At 34.6% G+C, this 21,975-nt stretch overlaps 2 pseudogenes across 1 annotated transcript; both read right to left on the bottom strand.

Moving 5' to 3' along the window:
• Positions 1 to 5,404: 5,404 nt before the first annotated feature.
• On the bottom strand, positions 5,405 to 7,332 carry LOC143620100 (indole-3-acetic acid-amido synthetase GH3.6 pseudogene; annotated as a pseudogene).
• A 9,184-nt stretch (positions 7,333 to 16,516) lies between these two features.
• LOC143620099 (indole-3-acetic acid-amido synthetase GH3.5 pseudogene) lies at positions 16,517 to 18,622 on the bottom strand (annotated as a pseudogene). Its single transcript, XR_013151291.1, has 3 exons — positions 18,324 to 18,622; positions 17,347 to 18,256; positions 16,517 to 17,103 (listed from the first exon to the last, which is right to left on the bottom strand). The product of XR_013151291.1 is annotated as an indole-3-acetic acid-amido synthetase GH3.5 pseudogene (transcript).
• Positions 18,623 to 21,975: the final 3,353 nt, after the last annotated feature.

Below are 21,975 nucleotides of genomic sequence, written 5' to 3'. Positions count from 1 at the left end.
CTAAAAATTAATATCTGGTTTTTTAAAAAGGATATTATTTATTATTAAGAAACAAGCGGGCTATAGGTCTTACCTAACTCGAATAGCTTTTAAACGAGTTATAACATCTTATTTATTTGTGAAACCCTTTCATCATCAAATTTTAATTTAATTTCTTCATGTGGATTTAGTTACATTAGTGATTCTTTTTCTTTTAAGTTTAACTAAAATGAAACGTTTCACAAAATAATTTCAAAATTATAACAAATGTACATAAACAAACAAATATAAAAATTAAGTAGATGATTCATTAATTTTATCATCCAAAAATGAACATAACCTAACATAAACTGATCAAAAATAAGTTCAAGTATATTATTAACTTCTTTACAATTAATAAAATTAAAATCCAAAAAAATATTTTCACGAGATTAAAAACGAAAAATTTAAAATAATCTCCGTAATACAGCGGATAAAAACTAGTTACTTTCATATATAATAAAGTTTACCATATTTGGTTTATTAGTTTAGTTTATTAATTATTGTTGCGGGTGTTTTTTTTTTTTTTGAGTAAAGTGTCAAAATTGTCTCTGAGGTTTGGTCAATTATGCGACTTTAGTCCAAAAAAGTTTTTTTTGCAACTGGACCACTATGATTTCCCATTTCCTGCCAATTACGTCCAAACTGTTAACTTTGTTAGTTTTTATCGTTAAATCAGGGGCAATCCAGTCATTTTAACTATTTATTATTTAAACAAAATTTAAAAAACAATAAAAAAGTCCCTTTTTGTAATTTACTAAAAGTCAAAAAAAAAAAAAAGATAAAATAAGAATAACAAATGAAGATGAATTTCCATCCTCTCGTCTCCACCCCTTTCTTGAAATATTTGAAAACCCCTGATCTGAATCCGGCCACCCAGAAAATAATTTGAATCCGGCAAGGTGGTGACCAGCTTCTTGGTTTCAGTTTCAATGGGCCCAGATTAGAAAACCAAAGGATAAATACATAGATCGGAACCCAAAATCAAACAGCCACCAACCACCACCACTTCTCCGCCCGCCACCACCATCTCCGGCCACCGTCCCCGCTGGTTTTCTTTTTCAGCCACACACCATCTCAATACCAGCATCGTCGTCCCCTCATCTTCCTCTCATCTCCAGATCTGGAAAATCTGAACAATCAAACATTCACAGCGGTTTTAGTAGACTGTGGTCTGTGGTTCTGGCGATTGTGCTACGACGATGGTGACAATTTTCCGGCTCGTAGAGGATTTTGTAACTGGATTTTGTAGAGGATTAGGACCGGATTTCCGGCTCGTAGACGATTTTCCCCTTACGACGGAGAACGATGGTGTGGTAGATGTAGTTGTGGTGCCACTACCGGTCCTTGTGATGGTGGCGGCGAGGGCTGGCTGTTACAGGTGCTTCAACTTCAATGAAGAAAATGGTTTTTTAGTTAGGGTTTTGGTTTTTAGTTAGGGCTTTCTTTTTAAATAATAAATAGTTAAAACGACTGGATTGCCCCAGACTTAACGATAAAAACTAACAAAGTTAACAGTTTGGACGTAATTGACAAGAAATAGGAAATCACAGTGGTCCAGTTGCAAAAAAAAAATTTTTGGACTAAAGTCGCATAATTGACCAAACCTCAGGGTCGATTTTGACACTTTACTCTTTTTTTTTGTGAAACTTACATTTGAATGTTACGAGTCAAAAGTTGGTAAATAAATTTTGTTGGGAAAATCTCATAGAATAGTAATCAACTTTCAAAAGTATTTCAGTTAGGTCACTGATGCATATTTTTTTCAAATCAGGTCACTAAATCCTCAAATCAAGTCTCACCAATTTTTTTGTACGCCAAGAAAGAAATGAAGAATAAGATGTTAAGGTTAGAATTTGCAATATATGTGGTAAAAAAAACGTTAATTATATTAAAATTTAAAAATAAAAAATAAAATTTATGTCGCCACTCAACGTCAACTTAAAAAAAAAGATAAAAACTTAACTACATTTGACTCAAAATTTGTTACGGGTCAAAAATGGGTAATCTGAATATTTTTAAAAGTTTGAGAATGCAAACAGATTTATCGTCAAATATGTTGTGGGTTTAATGTTTTGACTTGAAAATGTCAGAAAAATGAAAGTTAGAATTTTAAACGTGATTTGGGTTTCGAATTTATTTTCAAGGACATATTTGGAAATAATGAAAAGATTCGGGATTTGACAAATTGACTATTTTTCCCATGACTGTTAAAATTTAAGAAAAGATGGCGAACATTTCCGACATGCCACCTCCAAGCATATCAATGCTTCTAACTTTTATCAAATTTGAAACATTTATGTCACCATTGATTTTTTCCTTTAGTGGTGATCAAAATGTTGTATGTGAAGCATGTCATACAAAATTATGATTAAGTGAAGCAAAACATTCACAAATTGTACGCGTTAACATGTTATTTTTATGTGTTGTTATTATGGAAAAGTCGAGAAGCCCCCTCAAACTTATAAGTATCTTTTTCATTGTGTAGATTATAACTATTATTGTATGAGAAGTCTTCTCCGAAATTGTTTCATAACCAAAATTCTTTCAGTTATACATATATGATATAGAGAATGAAATTTCCAATAGATGGAGCGTCCTCGGGTATGTTTTTACACTTTCATTATTATTTTTTTTATTAAGTTTATTTAAAAAAATCATTTGTGATATAAAATCAATTTATGTACACATATTATAGATACAAGCATAAATGTAATTCATTTTTTCATATACATTATGCACTTATTTACTTTATTTATAGCTTTATTATTTGTATCATCCCGTGTGTTACACGTGTATAAAAGGCCCAGAGCTGGAAGTGATCTTAAAAACCAATCGCGTTCCGGGAAAAAATCTCAATATCGTATTTGCCTAGAAGAAAAACAAAAATTGCGTTTTCATTATGGTCTTACAGAACGACAATTACTTAAATACGTTCGTATCGCCGGAAAGGCAAAGGGGTCAACAGGTCAGGTTTTACTACAATTACTTGAAATGCGCCTGGATAACATCCTTTTTCGGTTGGGTACGGCTCCGACTATTCCGGGAGCTCGCCAATTAGTTAACCATAGACATATTTTAGTCAACGGTCGTATAGTAGATATACCAAGTTATCGCTGCAAACCCCGAGATACTATTGCGGCGAGGGATGAACAAAAATCTAGAGCTCTAATTCAAAATTCGTGATTTAAAGCTAGTCTTTTAATAATAATAATATATTTTTAGGTTCAGAAAAATTGGATTTGAATTTCATAAGGCTTGGAAGTTTCTGTTTAATAAACTTAATGGGGAGGGATCATGAACAAATGAAATTTAACATGCGAACGTTATGAAGTAAATACAAAGCATGTGCGGTGGCAATTTCATAAGTAGCTAAAAAAAACTCCGTAATTGCAACCAAAACATCATCGATTTTGCAACCGTTCAGATTCAGTCGCGAAGATGTCTAGAAAAAAAGGTCAAATTGATCAATTAAAACTGAATTATGTATGTTGGTCACAAAATGGTTGTAGATTTTTCCACCGTCAACGTTCGGTTGCAAATTAGTTAAAAAAAAGGTTAAAGTTAAAATGAGATTTAAGAAAATATCTTGGATAAGACGTTATTTAGTTGTTATTTAGATTAGTTATTAATAAGTTTAAATGATAATTTAATTTAGCTATTAAGAAATTAATTGTATTTCTTAGCTTAATTATTCATAATTGCCACCGGGTACCGACTGATTGGATTTGCAACTAAGTTTGCAGCAGCAAAACTAGGTTAGGAAAATTATTGGTTACTTTAACAGCGTTGAAGATGCACTTGCATGCTTAATCGACACATAGAAGAACTGAAAAACATAGCTAGCAGAATGCAACTACTGAAAGAGAATACAATATCAGTTACGATTTTAAAAATCAATCAGTACAACATGAAGGATATTCTCAGATCGAAGATCCAGGGAATACGATCTAAAATATTAAAAGTCAATCGGAATATTGATTACTTGGATATTGAGTTGAATGTTCAATCGCCGGTTAGAGAATACTTGGAAATAATAGGAGCAGAGAAAGACGGAAAGAGAAATTGATTGGAAATTGATTTAACCTTAAATAGGATCAGAAAACTAAATGGATATGGATTTAAGCCGGGTTATGAACCCCGACATAATAGATCGTAAAAAGAATAACTTTGCATGGGATTTTATCAATGAGAAGCAACCAAAGCCTACCACGCTTATAGGAAAATCATCTTTTATTGGGAGAGGAGGATATAGGTACGTCTCATAGTTTTTATTTTGTTCCCTTATGTTTAGTAACTTTTCATATTGTTCGTTTGATTAACTTTTAGTTTCATTCCCTTAAAGTATTAGTAAATGTAATACAACCATTATGGTTTAGTTTGAATTTTAATAAATCATATATTTTACCTATAAATGTATTTAACTTATGCTTTATGTTTCGGTCTAAATGTTGCAAGTAAACACGCCGTAACGTGCATGCTTTAACGTTTCTATCTATCTATATATATATATTTATATATATTAGGTTGGTTTTTAACATCCACGCCGCGACGCGTTTTGTTATTCATTTTTATGGTTTTTCATGTAAAACATTTGTCAATATCCTTTATGATATAGATAGTTGGGCCAATGTTATCGGGACCAGTATCGGTGTTCGTTCCAATGGTTTCGATGGATTTAAACTCCGTCGCAGCGCGCATGTATCTTTACTAGTATGCTTCTAATTTGTATTGTTTTTTTTTACTTTTCAAATATTTAAAAATAAAATAAGGTTCTAGAACTTGTATTAGTATAAATCAATTAAAACGAAATAATTTTAGTTTTTATTTTGGTATTTTGTTCAATATGTTTTATATCATTTAGTTTTAAATTATTATAATGTTATCTGATATTTAAAATGGTTCAATTGGTCTAACCGGTATGACATGTGAACTTCTCGGATGTTTAGTCGATAAATGATCCATTTTTCAAAACATTGTTCTTAATGTATTCATCTATGTTAGTTATGCTGATTAAAGTAACCACGTTTGATAATTCGATCGGGTTATTTTTTTATTATTTTTATGAACGATTAATTTGGATCACTCATCGACCACTGGAGTATCATCGTGCCACCAGTGGTACCACGCGACAACAAATATAAAATTTATCATATTTTTAATGTTTTATAGTTAAAATAATTCTAGAGCAAGCCCAATGAATGTTGTGGGCTGGGCACGATTCTTGCTGGATTGTAGATAAAATGTCAAATTGAGTTTTATTATTATTATTAACCTTCAAACTGCTTTTAATATAAATCCTTTGATCCAACAGCAAACGAAAAAAGTAACATGGCATATAACAAATTATGTTTGCCATTCATTTTTCAAACTAACACTAATTTCACTAATTAGCGTAGTCTCCCCCGGGGACCCATCTCGGGCATTTTGGGCTAAAGTAACTCGATACCACCTTCGGTTCAACAGCTCGATAATCGGTGCAAGCTTGACGCACCTTGGTGTCTTGTACTGGTTGATTGACGCACCTAAACTGATTGAATAGTCCATTAGTTTATCAAAAGTCTCCTTTTCCACAATCTTGATCTCTAACGGGCCAATTGATTTGTCAGCAGTGCGACCTTGTCTATAAACACTGTCAAGTGATTCTTCGATTGCAAGACAACAATCTTCAAAAACCAATGATGGGATTTGTGTGGTTTCATTCAAGCTAAGCTCCCAGAAGATGACATAATGGCCTGGGATGGTTGTGGTGTCAGCATAGCTCGTGTATTCGGTCAATGTCACACCATATGGCATCAAGTGGTTGACTGCGGTTTCAACTGCTTTCTGTAACTCAACTTCGTCGGTCTTATCCGTATCAATGCTCAATGCCACGTTCATTCTACAAATGAAATTAAATTGAGGGGTTTTGTTCTTGAATCCCGCTACACGCAAGATATCTCCAACTCGGTACCTATAAAGTCCTGTAGTTTCACATGATCGGTTCATCAAACCAAATGGTGTGCATATTACTATACAAACAAATTATTAGTAGGAAATTAAAACAATACTGACCAGCATAGGTAGTGATCACAAGCTCGTATTCTTGGCCGAGTTTAAGATCAGAAAGATCAAGCAGTTCTAGATGTTGGCTCTCGGTGACGCCACCATTTCCATTATTGCGAATAACAGGAAGGAATTCAAAATAAGCCATGTTCGAAATAAGAGTGTAGGATACTTCACTAGGTTTAGACAACGGGTTTAGGTTGATGCCGAAATAGCATTCGGACGAAGCATATATCTTGCTCACAAGTGGGATGCCATTCCCATAAATTAAGAGTGGGCACGTATTGTGACATGGTTCCCGTAACAATAACATCAATGTCATGGTGTTCGGCCATAGCCTTGCGATGATCCCCTGCCATGAATTCTTGGAGCATTCCAACTCAATAAAGTCCGCTAATTCTGGGTCGGGTTTCAACACCCTCATCACAGCTTTTCTAACACTAGGATCGGTAATCACCGGGTTCAAGGTTCCGGTTCGGATATCATGGCACAAAACTGTCCAGTTGTTCTCCAAGAACCGGATAGCCCTGAGAAACCCAGAAGCAAAAACCGACCCAACCCGAACAACTTCTTTACTAAAACATAGCCCAGAAAGCATCTGGGAATACATGCTTTGGTAAGAATCCATGCACAGACAGGCTTCGTTTGGGCTGGTGAAGTTTGTATAAGGGTCGTATGGCCTTTGCTTATCAAAATGAGAGCTTTTTAAGAAATTAGTTAAAATGGGTCGGGCCACGGGGCCTCCTGGAGTTTTGAATTCGGATTTAGCGAACAAGAAATACATCCCTTTGCCTTTATCTATCCCAGGTATAAACTGGCTTATCACTGGGACTATAAGACCGACCAGAAATGACCTTCGTTTGAGGTCATCTTCGATGGCCGGCATTAGTTTCCGCTCACCTGCTGCTGTCCCAGAACTTGTTATGAATTCTGAGACGGGTCTAGAGGACAGAATGTGTGATGTATCACCTTTGGCGATACGAGCGATATCCGCTTGGATATCTTCGTAAGTGATTACCGGTATAAGTTTCTTAAACGTTTCGCGGTCGGTTTGACCGGAAAGACCGTGGCGTTTGAGGTATTCAACGTTTGCGTTTTGTGTGAGGATTTCGGAGAGGACTCGTTGCTGGACTTGATCAGGGTTAGAAGTGACATCTTCAATGAACTCAAGACAACTTTTGTTTCTCTGGGTGAGACTGTTATCATCATCAAGCTGGAAATTAGGATGTTTAAGCATGGTGGTGGATGATAGGCGGAGAGAAAGGTTGAAGTATTGTATTATAGATATTTTAGAAATGGGAGGAGACGGGGGGCTATACATACACAATGATAAGAATGAAGTAGAAAAAAGACACTGTTTCTTTTTGAAAAAAATATTAATTATTTTACATATATTGAAAAAAAAAATTGTATAGAAATCCCATAATTGCTTTTATAAAATAACAATATTCCTTTTTGTGTAAACAAAACTCTATTAATTTCTTTCAACAAATAGATAATTACGAGTTCTTTTATAAAGTAGATTATTAATTATGTGATTACATGCATATGGATCAGGATCACACCACAAAATATCAAATAATAGGCAATTTTTTTATAATAAAACAATATATAGGCTTTTATGTATTTTATGTATCAAAAAAAGCAATCTATGAAACACTATGGCAGTTTCTACCATATATGAAACAAAATTATAATAAATCAATCTTTTGTGTATAGAAACAATCTTCTTCATCAAGAACAAAACTCCGTTTAACGGCATTCACTATTCAGTCAAAGATTCATACTTGAAGCTAAAAATCAAAAAGTTCAACTTTTCACTTTATAATAAAAAAACGCGCGCATTATATTATATATACCATATAGCAATTACATTTAGTGTGTGTATGTGTGTATATATATATATATATAGGGCTAGTTTAGAATAAAAACCCACTTGATTTATGAAAACTCTAGAAACTCATTCTTAATCACATGTTTTTAGTTAAAGATTAAATCTTGTGGTCCACAATTAAAATTAATAAAAAATGTAAAAGTTTATTTATATTTTCTCTTTCCTGAAAACATATATAAAAATTACTAAAAATATGTAAAAAAAATAGCAAAACATTTTTTTTATGCTTTCGATGCTTTGTATTAAATGTAACAACATATATAACATGTAACTAAAAAAAAACGATGTTACATAGGGTTTTCACGGGTTTTTTCAACTCAAGAGAGTTTTCAAACTATACTTCTCATATAAATATATATATATATATATATACTGATGTACATATGCCCATATATTGTGTACTAGGGATGAGATTGGGATGTTACCGGTACCGATCTCGAAAATCCCGATCCTGAAATTCGGAAATTGTTGGTACCGGTACCGGTACTGAAATGTTCGGTTCGGTACCGGTACGGTACCGGTATTTCTTGAAAAATTCTGGAAATACTGGTACCGTACCGAACCGTACTGATACCGAAAACTCAAAACCTGGTACCGGTACCGCTATGGTAACGGTACCAATCGGTACCCGTACCGAAAACGCTCATCCCTGTTGTGTACAACAAATTCATGCATGACTTTAATAATAGTTTTATGCAACGTGTTATCCATCGCCAATCATTTTATTATTATTATTATTATTATTATTATTATTATGGTAAAATTAGTTTTCAAAATTATTTATTTTCTGTAGGACGATACTCTCGTTATACAAGAGAAATAGCGTAGTACAATACCTGTACAAAACCAAAAAGGATATAAATATAAAGTGCAAGTTATATTAATATAAAGATTCATGTTGATGTATTTGGTGGGAACTTTAACGAAAACTTCTTGACTTGAGTCTTCTAACCATTGAATATCTACACATTCGTCCTAGTTCTTTTTTCTTAGTGTGGCTAATTGTAACACCCCGGCTTAAGCGGAAACGCCCGAATGTTACGTACAGATTGTTCAAACACACGTGACACTATTTGATGGCAATAATAACATTAATTCATTTAATAAGCCAAGTACACAAGTTCAAATAAGAATACAAGTTGAAATCAAATCATAATAAAAACCAATGTCTCGTTTATTAAATAACCTAGTTATCTAAGTGTCTTCAATACTTCAACCTCTAATCACGGTACCTGTAACATATGTATAAAATATGGTCAGCTATAAATATAGCTGGTGAGTTTCCACAGTTTAAATACGTACTTAAAAACCATATAATTCATAAACATGTGATAAACGAGCAAGTAAGTCATTTCCAGTTGGTACAACCAACGTACTTGGATAATCGCGCAAGTATGGTCTTTTTCAATTGGTAACAATCAACGTACTTGGATAATGAGGCCCTTTTCCACTTGATACAAATGGATCGGAGTGCAAAGGGGGGCGTATGATCATACTTAATGAGGCTTCCCAATCGTGCAAGTAATATTCGTGCAAGTAATACAAGTAGCACACAAGTCCATATACGAATTGTAGTTTTGTAATAGAAGAAACAATGCTTGAATTTTTATAAGGATACATATGCTACCCCAAAACATTAAAACATTAAAGAGGGGTGATGAAAAACTCACCTTAATGATTGAGGAGAAAGGGAATAAGTACTTGAAAGCGTTTGAGAATAACCACAACCAAACACGTCACGTAAGCCGAAGCAAGCGATCCGCACTAACTAAATTGAGTAAAAAAAACAAGACTTAATCGATAATCGTACGGGGTGTTTTTATTGTAAAACTTGTAATGAATATTTTATATTATTTTCTATTCTTTGGTTATAATATTATTATTTATGTCTAAACGGAAATCGGTTACTAATATGATTAAAGTATTTTAACGGCGAGAAAACGAAGTTTATATGTTCGGAAAACTTGAACTATTGTTTATAATTTATATTTGTATTTATTGCATTGACTAAACGAATTCTAGAAATTTAAAGTTTACTTTACGTTTATTTGACGATTTTTAATAATGACTTACGAAACGAGAAAACTTCATTTTTATTATTATTATTATTATTATTATTATTATTATTATGGTAAAATTAGTTTTCAAAAATATTTATTTTCTGTAGGACGATACTCTCGTTATACAAGAGAAATAGCGCAGTACAATATCGTGTACAAAACCAAAAAGGATATAAATATAAAGTGCAAGTTATATTAATATAAAGATTCATGTTGATGTCTTTGGTAGGAACTTTAACGAAAATTTCTTGACTTGAGTCTTCTACCCATTGAGTATCTTCACATTCGTCTTAGTTTTCCTTAGTGTGGCTAACTCCATTGACTGCAACAAAAGATGAACAAAACAATGCATATATATTGAGCGTGGTTGAGGCATGTATTCAATACGCTTTCCTTAAAACATATTTCGTGTCTCTATTAAAGAGCCCACCTGTCTCCCAGGGTACAACAACTGGAACAGTGTGTGTACTGTCGGAGATGTCCACACGCCTGAGGTTTTACATCGGGTAAATTATATTGTTAGAAGTAGAGGAAAAAAAGAAGGGAAAGGTAGAGGAATCAAGTAGAGAAACCCATGTCTATAGGCTTTCAACGTATGAGTCTTAAAAGCTTTCTTCGTCACCAATAACTCTTCATGCATGCATGTATTTTTTTCCTTGAATTTCCTAGCTTCTCATTTTTCTAGCATCTTTCAAATGAGGCACATAGCCTACTATATATACAAGAATTAAAAGTAAGTGAAGAGCCTCACTTAATTGGAGACTTAATTCTCTAATAAAACCTATTAGGTGTTATAAATAAAACTCTATTCAAGAGTTTTAACATATGAAGAATTATAGTATTAATAACTTAATAAATTAATTTCCATTCATTGTTTATAATTTTCCAACATTTTCCTCACTAAGTATGATTAATTACATTCATGTAAGGGGCATTCGGTTCGTGAAATGGTTTTTAAAGGAATTGAAATCAGAATTCAAATTTGAATTGAAAATGATTCCATAAAAAAATATTATGTTGCCTGGTTTGTAAATATAATAAAAGAATTGGAATGTTTAAAAAATTAAATTACTATATCACCTTTAGACACCCATCCCCTTGCTCAACCTTAATTCCAGTTAAAGGGTAAAATCGTGTTCTTTAGATCACATAGCGTTTCCTACAATAAACTATTCTTCATGATCTTCAAATCGCATGTTTGTTTTTATGCAGCAAGTGGTTAATTCGTCCTATTTCAAGTTGCAGCTTGGTTTTCTGCAATCAATGACCAGTTCTTCCTTGTTGATTCCTATTTTCTGCAAACGATCTTCGTTGACAAACGATTTAGAATTCAACTGGATTTTGGTTTTGATTCGGTAGGTCCTGAAAACGGATTCGACAAACGAACGGATTTTGTTCTTGATAAGCGATCCAGACGGGTGCGGTGAAATCAAACGATCGAATGAAAACAAACAAAGATAATATAAACGAACGATACCGTTATCGGATAAAAGATTTATAATAATTAAACGAACCGATCCCACCCAAGGTGAGCTCCCCTTGGGTGGGTGAAAACACCATACAAAACACATATACAAAGATAATGCATGTCCTATTTATAGCTAAACATAGATAATCTAGAAGCCTTTTTTATCCCGTTGAAGCTAAGCACGTGCACCGAAGCTCTCGTCTCGTATCCGGATTTTCCGCCCGCTTTGATTACTTTCTTGACCATAATATATTTAACAGGTTTCGTTCTTTTGACATCGTAAGTCACATTTTTGGTCTTACAATCACCCTCTTGACTTATGATATTAAAAGGTTGTCAAACCGTGTCTCGCATCTTCACAAATCACCCAATAAACCGAAGCCTCTTCGTTTCAATTCACCCCCTCAAGTTATGACCCACCTAATTTCATTCATGAAGGAGTTCTCGCTTCTTTATCCATTCTCTCGAATCTTAAGCAATATAGGTTGAGAAGAGCTCGAATATCCACAAATCGATTTTGAATTACCAGATCCAAAGATCAAATGGCAAAACTCATTATTTCTTCTTTAAATCCAAATCCATATCCAATTTGTTCAAAGTTCACCACCAACTTCTCGAACGCCTTGAAAATAATATAAAAATAACAAGCTTTGAACACGGTTAACCAATGACGAAAACCCGATCACTTTTGACTTTCTTCAATTTGGTCAATCCGAACATTATCAATTCGTCGCTCGAAATTATCTTGCAAACACTTGTCCCAAAACAAATTCCAAACATGTTGGACCTGGGAAGTTTTCGCCCCTGGAGTTCTTGCATTCTGTAAATTTTCAGCTTAAGCTTATGATACAAATCAAAGAAACCTAGATTTGTCCAGATCCATTTGGCCCAAAAAGCCCAGCCCAAAACAACAGCATGAAAGTTCTCGTCTAAATATAATTGCTAGAAAGTGCCCCAACAATCTAACAAATTTGAACCGTCCATATTATCAACCATGATCATAATGGTCACTGGCCACTTTCTGCTGGAAAACCATGCTCCGGTTTCAACACCGCATAGGCTCATACTAACATAGTCGCCGGCCATATCTGCCGGAACATCCCGTTTAACTCCGATCAGCAGCCACAAACTGTTTCTTTCAATGAACCGCTGCTCTAACAGCTGAATGTTGACCCTCTTCACCACCTCGTACAACCACGACCATTGTTCTTACTGTCCTTCATGGTGGTCGGACCTGTTACGACGAAAAAACGAGACTCCTTCTGCCGGAAAACTATTCCGATCAGTCAGCTCCAGCTGTTCACAACAACATCAGTGGTCACTGGCCACTCATCCTCACCGCGGAAACATACTTCGACCAGTTCACCATATAAACGCCACCACCGTCCACCACTAGTACCCACCACGAGTCGCCGCTGCCGCATCTCAGTTTTTGGCTCAATCTTCACCGAAATACCGACCTCCTTGAACAAACAGAGATAACCGACACTCATATCGGAGTTTGATTTGTACATCTCCAATATCTGGAATCGTCGCCGGAGAAGAACCCTAGGCTCGCCGAAATTTCGGTGCATAACGGAACCGAATTCAACCACTTGTAGGTCCTGAAACACCATATCTACAAAGACGAACTTCAAGCACAATTATTTCCAACTTTGTTTCCAAGATCTTCCAACTTTATTTCCAAGATCTTCCAACTTTATTTTCAAAACTTCAATGGGTCTTCAAGAAATTAACGTCTCGATTCGGGTAATCGCGGAAATAGAACCTGAATATCAAGAACAAAGTTGAATCAGTTGATTCGACCCGCTCTGATACCAAGTGTAGGTCCCCAATAACCGGATCTAACATCGAACGGATTTTGTTCTTGATAAGCGATCGAGACAGGTGCGGTATAAACAAACGATCGAACATATGATGTAAAGATAAAAATAAGATAAAGAGTAAACGATCCCGTAATCGGTACAAATGATTCATAACATTTAGCGAACCGATCACACCCAATATGAGCTCCCCTTTGGTGGTTAAGCATCTTACTAATATATTAAAGCAAAATGATTCTCTCCACATGTCCTTATTCTAGCCTATCCACATAGGATTCCATGTAATCATATTTCCATATCAATAATTTCCACATATTCACAATTATTTTTAATCCACTAAATTAAAATAAGCATTACAATTTAAGTCAATTAATTATACAATTAATTCTATTTATTCAAATTAATGCAATTAACTCCATGATTAAGTATATTTATTCCAATTAATAACCACCTTGTTAATGATTTAAATTACTCTTGAGGAAAGAAGAAGAGCTGGTGAATGGTGATCAAACCGAATGTTTAAAAAAATTAAATAAAGCCGTTTACAAAGAGATTTTCGAAAACTTAATGTGATACAGTTTAAAGTTTGTATGTATTTGTAAACTTACTTTTCAATTAATATTACAAAATATTTTACTAATATGTGTTTTTTACTTTTTTCCAGGTCTAATGGTTCATTTATGTTATATTATTTCTTATTCATTACATTGTTTATTTATAAAGTATTTTCTTTTTATGTTATAGATATAGTTTAACATCTTTTGTAACATCTGAGGGTAAAAAACTTATGTCAAATATTTGTGTTGACTGAATGCGTAGTTTATATTTTATATTGTTTGTTGATATGTTTTCCGCCCGTGTGTTACTCGGGTTATTATCCTAGTACACATTAGAACACATACATAAATGGCAAACATAAGCCCTTATTTATAGCTAACACATTAATAGCCTAACATTCTAGAAGATCTCCTCCCCGTTGAAGCTAAATTCGTGCATCGAAACTCTCGTCTCGTATTCGGATTTCTCGCTCACATTAATTATTTTCTTGACCATAATATATTTAACGGGTTTCGTCGTATTGATATCGCAAGTCTCAAATTATCGGTCTTACATTCCTTGATGTCCAACGTGTAGAGACAATATTGCCTAACATTTGAATCCATGCATGTTTGTTTACCGCCTTCACTCGATTTGTGCAAATTCCCAAATTCCGTTCAATGTTAACCTTCTCTTTTCTGTTTTAAAAATTGAATAAGTCAATAGTAACAAATAATTCAATACATGCATGATCGTAACTGATAAAACATACGTCAACTTTTCTTTTTATTAGGATGATAAATATAATATTAGCATGTTGGGTAATTTCGTCCATACTTCCAGTTTAAAAGAAAATCATATTTATCCGTCGGAAAAATTAATAAATACCAATTAAATTGTTATCCTTTATACTTTTTTATACCTGGAACTCTCAAAGGATTAAGATAAGGGTATTGGTGTAAAATTTTTGAAAATAAATACATATATATGATATTAAGATGTTGTGGGCACGGCACGGCACGGCACGGCACGATTCCTGCTGGATTTTAGATCAAACTAGTGAGTTGCCCTCGCGTTGCGCGGTAAAATCGTTCAGCAAAACCCAAGTGCTGCGTTGACGAATCAATGTGAATTCAGTCAATAGTACCTACGACCGCTACAGTGTTGGAACTACAACAAAATTGAAATAAAAAAATAAGAATAAAAGTTAAGGTACTCCAATGGGGCAGCGTCGGTTGGTCCGGGACGACAACAGTCAATGCGAATTTAGTCAGCATTAACTGTGTTCGTTATGGTTCTGGAACTAAAACAAAACGACAACAAAAAATAAAAACTAAAAGTAAGGTAAGCGAATGGGGTGACGTCGCGATCGGTCTCCCTGACGCTGAGGCAGTGACTCTAGGACACTTGTATAACATATGATACTTTTTTTCCTTACCATATTTAAAGCAATGTTTATTTGGTCGGTAAACCCGAGCGTTGGCAAAAGCTGATCATCGAAACGTCGACTCGACTCGTATTCGAGCATTTGTGGTGGTGAGTTGGTAAAACTGGGCCGCTGGTAAAAAACCGAACTTTTCGGTGGCGGGTTAACGTGAAGTTCATAGTTTTCATTTACATTTGTTACGGTATCGGAACTAAAATAAAGTTTGGCAAAACCTCGTCGTTGGTAAAACCTGAGCGTTGTCGTTACTGGACGTTGCGCGATGAGTCGGTAAAACTCGAGCATTGTTAGCCCCAGACGTTGTGACGGTAAATCAACATGATTTCAGTAAAACAAAAAACATAATACTTATTATGAATGTAGGAATAAAACAAAAAGAAAAAACATTTAACCAATAAAAAAAATTAAAAACAAAACATAGCACCAATTAAAAAAACAAAAAAAACGAACATACTTTGGTAGGAAAAAAAAGTAAAATAATAAAAAATGAATCTTGTGGCACGGACATGTCTACTTGACTTCTATACGAAACGTCGAGTCGACTCGTATTCGGCCGTTTGTGGTGGTGAGTCGGCAAAATTGGGGTGCTGGTAAAATACCGAGCCTTTCGGCGGTGTGTCAACGCGAATTTCATAGATATCGCAAGTTTGGCAATACCCGAACGTTGGTAAAACCCAAGCGTTGTCGGTACTGCACGTTGCGCTATGAGTTGTTAAAACCTGAGCATTGTTAGCCCCGGACTTTGTGGCAGTAAATCAAAACGATTTCAGTAGAACAAAAAAATAATGGTTGTTACGAACCTAGGAAAAAAACAAAAAGAGAAAACATTTAACCAGTTTTAAAAACATTAAAAATAAAGTTTTGCAACAGTTAAAAAACAAAAAACAAACGTTTTTTTTTTGAAAGTTTAAAAAAACAATAAAATATTCATAAGTCAGTGTTGTGGCAAAAAATTAAAAACAAAGTTTTGCAACAATTAAAAAACAAAAAACAAAAAACCCTTTTTTGAAAGTTAAAAAAAATCAATAAAATATTCATAAGTCAGTGTTGTGGCGCCGACTTTGTACTTACTTATATTAGATAACAGATAATGTCAAATTGAGTTTTTGAACCTTCAAACTGTTTTTAATTTAAATTTCTTAACCTTAATCCAACAACATAAAAAAAAAGTAACAATAACAGATGATGATGTGTGTTATTCATTCATCTAACTAAAATCTTATTTCACTAACTAGTACAGCCCCACTGCTTATGCCCGGGAACCCATCTAGGGCATTTCTGGCTAAAGTAACTTGACACCACTCTTGAGTTTAGCAGCTCAACAATCGGTGCAAACTTCACGCACCGGGGTGTCTTGTACTGGCTAAACGATGCACCTAAATTGATTGCATAGTCCATGAGTTTATCCAACGTCCCACTTTCCACTATTTTGATCTCTAAAGGTCCAATTGACTTGTCAGAAGTACGCCCTTGTCGATAAACACTGTTGAGTGATTCTTCAATCGCAAGACAACATTCTTCAAAAACTGAAGGCATGATTCCTGTGGTTTGGGTTAGGCTCAGCTCCCAGAAGATAACATAATGGCCAGGGATGGTTGTGGTGTCTGCATAGCTCGTGTAATCAGCCAATATCACACCAAATGGCGTCAAATGGTTGACTGCGGTCTCGACTGCTTTGTGTAACTCGATTTCATCAGTCTTGTCGGAATCAATACTCAACGCCACATTCTTTCGATAAACAAAATTAAATTGCGGGGATTTGTTCTTGAATCCCATGACTCTCAACACATCACCTACTTGATACCTGTAAAGTCCTGCAGTTTAAGGATATGCTTCATTAAACACATGGGTACATGAAAAGTCCAATACAAAACCATTGTAAACATACAAACATGTCCAATAATACCCCACTCGTAAAGTAAGAATGAACTGAGAGTAGAACTTTCCTCGATCCGAGTAAGATAGAGAGTTAATTACAGCCAATCAATCATTTTGTTAAAATATATAAAAAATACAAATAACATAAAAAGTATATATTAAAGAAAGAAATCACTAACCAGCATAAGTGGTGACCACAAGCTCGTATTCTTGACCGAGTTTAACCTCGGAAAGGTCGACCAGCTCCTGTTGTTCTTCTCGTCGACTGAACTAGCAAGGTCGTTGTTGCGAGTAACAGGTAGGAATTCAAAATAACCCAAGGTAGGAATAAATGTGTACGAAACTTCACTAGGTTTACAAAGTGGGTTTAGGTTGACACCGAAATAACACTCCGACGAAGCATACAATGTGGACACAAGCTGGAGGCCATTCCCATAATAATCAAGAATGGGTATGTACTGTGACATGCTTCCCGTAATAATAACATCAATATACTTGGTGTTCGGCCATAGCCTCGTGATGATCCCCTGCCATGAATTCCTGGAACATTCCAACTCAATAACGTCCGCTAATTCTGGGTCGGGTTTCAACACTCTCATCACAGCCTCTCTTACGCAAGGATCGGTAATCACGGGGTTCAAGATTCCGGTTCGGATATCATGGCACAAAACTGCCCAGTTGTTCTCCAAGAACCGGATAGCCCGGATAAACCCGGAAGCAAAAACCGACCCCACCCGAAGAACTTCTTTATTAAAACAAAGCCCACAAAGCATCTGGGAATACATGCTTTGGTAGGAATCCGGGCAGAGAACGGTTTCGTTTGGGCTGGTGTTGTTTGCATAAGGGTGGTATGGGCTTTGTTGAAACTGGGAGCTTTTATAGTAACTAGTTAAAGCCGGTCGGGTCACGGTCCCGCCTGGAGTCTTGGCTTCGGATTTAACAAACAAGAAATACATCCCTTTGCCTTTATCTAAACCAGGCACAAACTGGTTTATCACCGGCATCATTAGACTATACATGAATGCCCGTCGTTCGAGCTCATCTTCGATGGTGGGTATCAGTTTCCTCTCACCTCCGGATGTCCCAGAACTGCACAATCAAAATTTTAAAACATATTTCGTATGGTATGATTTATAAATGATGTATAGTAGTGTACCTAGTTAAGAATTCTGAAATAGGACGAGAGGATATAATCGGGGATTTATCACCATTAGCAATACGTGTTATATCTGGTTGGATGTCGTCGTAAGTCATGACCGGTATAAGTTTCTTAAATGTTTCGCGGTCGGTTTGACCAGAAAGACCATGGCGTTTGAGGTATTCAACGTTGGCGTTTTGTGTGAGGATTTCAGAGAGGACTTGTTGCTGGAATTGATCGGGGTTAGAGGTGAAATCTTCGATGAACTCAAGAGCCTTTTTGCTATTCTGGGTGACAGTGTAATCATTCGAAGACATATTATGTGGGAAATTTGTAGCTTTAAGCATGGTGATGCAGATAGTTGGAGAAAAAGGTAGACGGGTTTGTAGATTGAATAGGGAGGGAGGGGGATGGTGGGTTACATGGAAGGAAAATAATGAAGTGGAAGTATACATTAGATGTTTAATGATGATGTATTGTATAAGTCCATATTAGAGCATCCGTAATAACAAACATACAAACCGACACATAATCGTTACATCCAAACTTTTACTAAAAGCCCAACCTTTCTTCCACAAACCTTATTGAAAAATATTAAATATGTATGTATATGTATATACAGTATGTGTGTGTATAAGAGGGTAGGGACCCACTGTGCAAGTTTGCAGCCTGTTTGCAGCCATGGACTTTAGTTCTACTTGGTACCACAATGGTGGATTATTCCACATCAAGTCTGCTTCCTTGTCATATCACCGAGACCTTAGGGGTGTGGCTTATTGTAGATGTTCTTATATGAAAGAATTGTAAGCTAGTGTTTTCATAATCTGACCGAACATCGAATTGAACAACACTCTAAGGTTATTGGTGCGATAGGTAAGAACGATTGAGCCTGTCTAAAACCGAACGAGATAATTATAATTAATATAGATATTTAATTCTAGCTACAAAACTTCTAATTTTTGATTATAAATTAGTCACTAAAAATTAAATATGATATCAATATTATACTAAATTAAAAAGGTTCGACATGATCACATGTACTCTCACTATGTGATTTTTGTTTTGGCCTACTAAAAATTGTCGATCAGTTTGGTGTGAAAAGGACTTAAGAACAATGCGAAAGTGGTCCATTTTTATCATAAAAAAATTTTCCTTGGTTGTTTTGCAATTTGAAAAATACTAGCTTTATTGTCTTGACTAGGCTATTGGCCTGTGTACGACACGAGTGAAAATATAGAAATCGTCTAACAAACACATATAGTTGTAAATAGAGGTGGGCAAATAAACCGGTTAACCGAACCACCCAAAAACTGAACCGAAACCGAAACGGTTTAAAACCGATTATGTAGAAACCGGCTTGGAACCAATTGAAACCGTAGGTTCGGAACTGGTTTGTAATTTTCTCCACCAAAACTGGTTAACCGAACCGAAACCGGTCAAACCCGAACCGAAACCAATCAAAACCCAAACCTAAACCGATCGTAACATTGTAAGAAACCGGTTTCAACTTGAACCGAAACCGATCATAAACCGATTTTGACTTTTGCTGACTAAACCAAAACGGTTTTAACCCAAACCTGTTTTGAGTTTTAATCCGGCTTGTGCACCTCTAATTTTAAATGACAAGATAATTTGTAGTTTATTTTTGGGGACGATAATACCCAGTTGACTAACGAATACAAAAATGGAATTTATTAAGTACTAGGATAGAGCCCGTGTAATACACGATTGGTTAAAAGAATAAAATAAAATGGAATGTTGTGAATCTATAACAATTAAGTGAAAGAAAAGATTAACATCAATTCATCCTAATTGAGTTGGTAAGCTACAAGCATTTTAAAAGTAAGGTAGTGAGTTTAATTCCCACAAACAACATATTTTCATTTTATCATTCATGTAGGGGAAATTGTAAAATGGAAACTTGTACACTTGGCAAACTATGTGGAAGGTCTAATTGAATGACATGTGAATATATTGTGTTGCTTTAATAATATAGGTAGATTTGAATATTTAAGGTTGTTTGAATGTTTTAAAAACGGAAATATGTTTCTTTATCTAATTTCATACATTGTTTGTGCCTTCATTTTTGATACACAATAATCAAGTGATTGACTCCATTAGTCTAGAGTTACTATTTTATTTAATATCACAATCATTAACATTATATATGAGTTGATTTTTTTACTTTTGAATAATACTATTTACTTTTAAAATATTTAATTATTAAGAAAATTTGAAAAGCCTTAGTATGTATGGAAACTATAGTAATGGACCAATAGGTAAATGTCATTTGTCTAAAAAGCCTATTGCTTTAATAGTATAGTTAGGTGTCACCACATGCAGGGATACGTAGATTTATAAGATACAGAGAATATTTAGTCGGAATAGCTAGGGTCGGGCCTAAGAATTTGTGTACCCCGACCGAACCAAAAAAAAATATGCCCACTAAGTTTTAGTGTACTAAATAATGTAAACAAATTTTTTAAACGATGGTTAAAATTATGGCAATAAACATAACAATTAACAATATAATTGTATTAGAATGAGTTTATGACATACTGAATAAGCTAATAGCTAATTAGAGATTTGCGAAGCTCACATAACATTCTTAATAACAATTTGGTGAGTCTACTCATCGTAGTTTATACTTTCTAATATTCTGTTCTCGATAGCTATGATCACCATCCCGCTAAGTCTTTCTTGGGGCATTATAGCATATGCTACCATGACTGTTGGCGTTTGAAGTCGACGTTGTTGTTATCCCGCCTGTTCATTTCATTTTTTCTATTTATTTACCTTTTGTTGATTAATAAAATCTAATGGGTCTCTTTCAATTTTTGATGACCTATAAGTCTTTAGGTAATTTATAAAAATTAGGTTAAAAAAGTGTGTAAGTATTATAAAAATAGTGGGATTATAAGTGTTCAGGTATTCTATATATGTGTGTGTGTGTGTGTAACACTGGAAATTGTGCCCCGTCTAGATGCCCACATTGCCCGACCTTAGAGCCGGACCTGGGAATAGCTATCAAAATATTAATATTTAAAAACATACACGTATTCAAGGACGTAGTATGGTGATAACTGATAAGGTGTCTCATTTCTATCTTAGATGTCGATTAAAAACTTCAAATCATACATGGTGCAAGTATAAGTGGTTTATAAGAGTATATTTAAAGTATGTTAATTTGTTGTTCAAACAAATTTAAAGGTCGTTAAATAAATTTGGGTAAATACACTAAAATAACAATATATTTTTTGTTTTTTCTAGAAAATGGTCATTTAATCTTAAATATATATAAACGAAATCTTTAAAAACTTTTTGGTTGCTTCCCACCCTCTCTTAAACCACCAGATTACTTCATTTATAAATGAAGGTCTCTCATGCGTTTGACCCGAATTTGTTGGCATGTGTCTCACCAAACCTGAATTGTCCTTAAACGGGTTATAACATCTAATTAAGTTAAAAATAATCTTACCAAATATTTGATATGCAAATCCTATAAAATAGGGTTTAGATATACTAAAATTTAATATCTGATTTTTTAAAAGATAATATATTTATAATTAAGAAACAATTTAATAGTAAAAAAATAGGCGGGTCATGGATCTCACCAAACTCGGATAGCCTTAAATGAGTTATAATATTTCATTTATTTGTTAAAAAAAGC

This window comes from Bidens hawaiensis, unplaced genomic scaffold (assembly GCF_021521415.1).
Source record: "Bidens hawaiensis isolate Kalapana, Puna unplaced genomic scaffold, B.hawaiensis_p1.1 tig00002525_1, whole genome shotgun sequence".
NCBI classification, from domain to species: domain Eukaryota; kingdom Viridiplantae; phylum Streptophyta; class Magnoliopsida; order Asterales; family Asteraceae; genus Bidens; species Bidens hawaiensis.
This window is presented reverse-complemented; position numbering and strand designations above follow the sequence as displayed.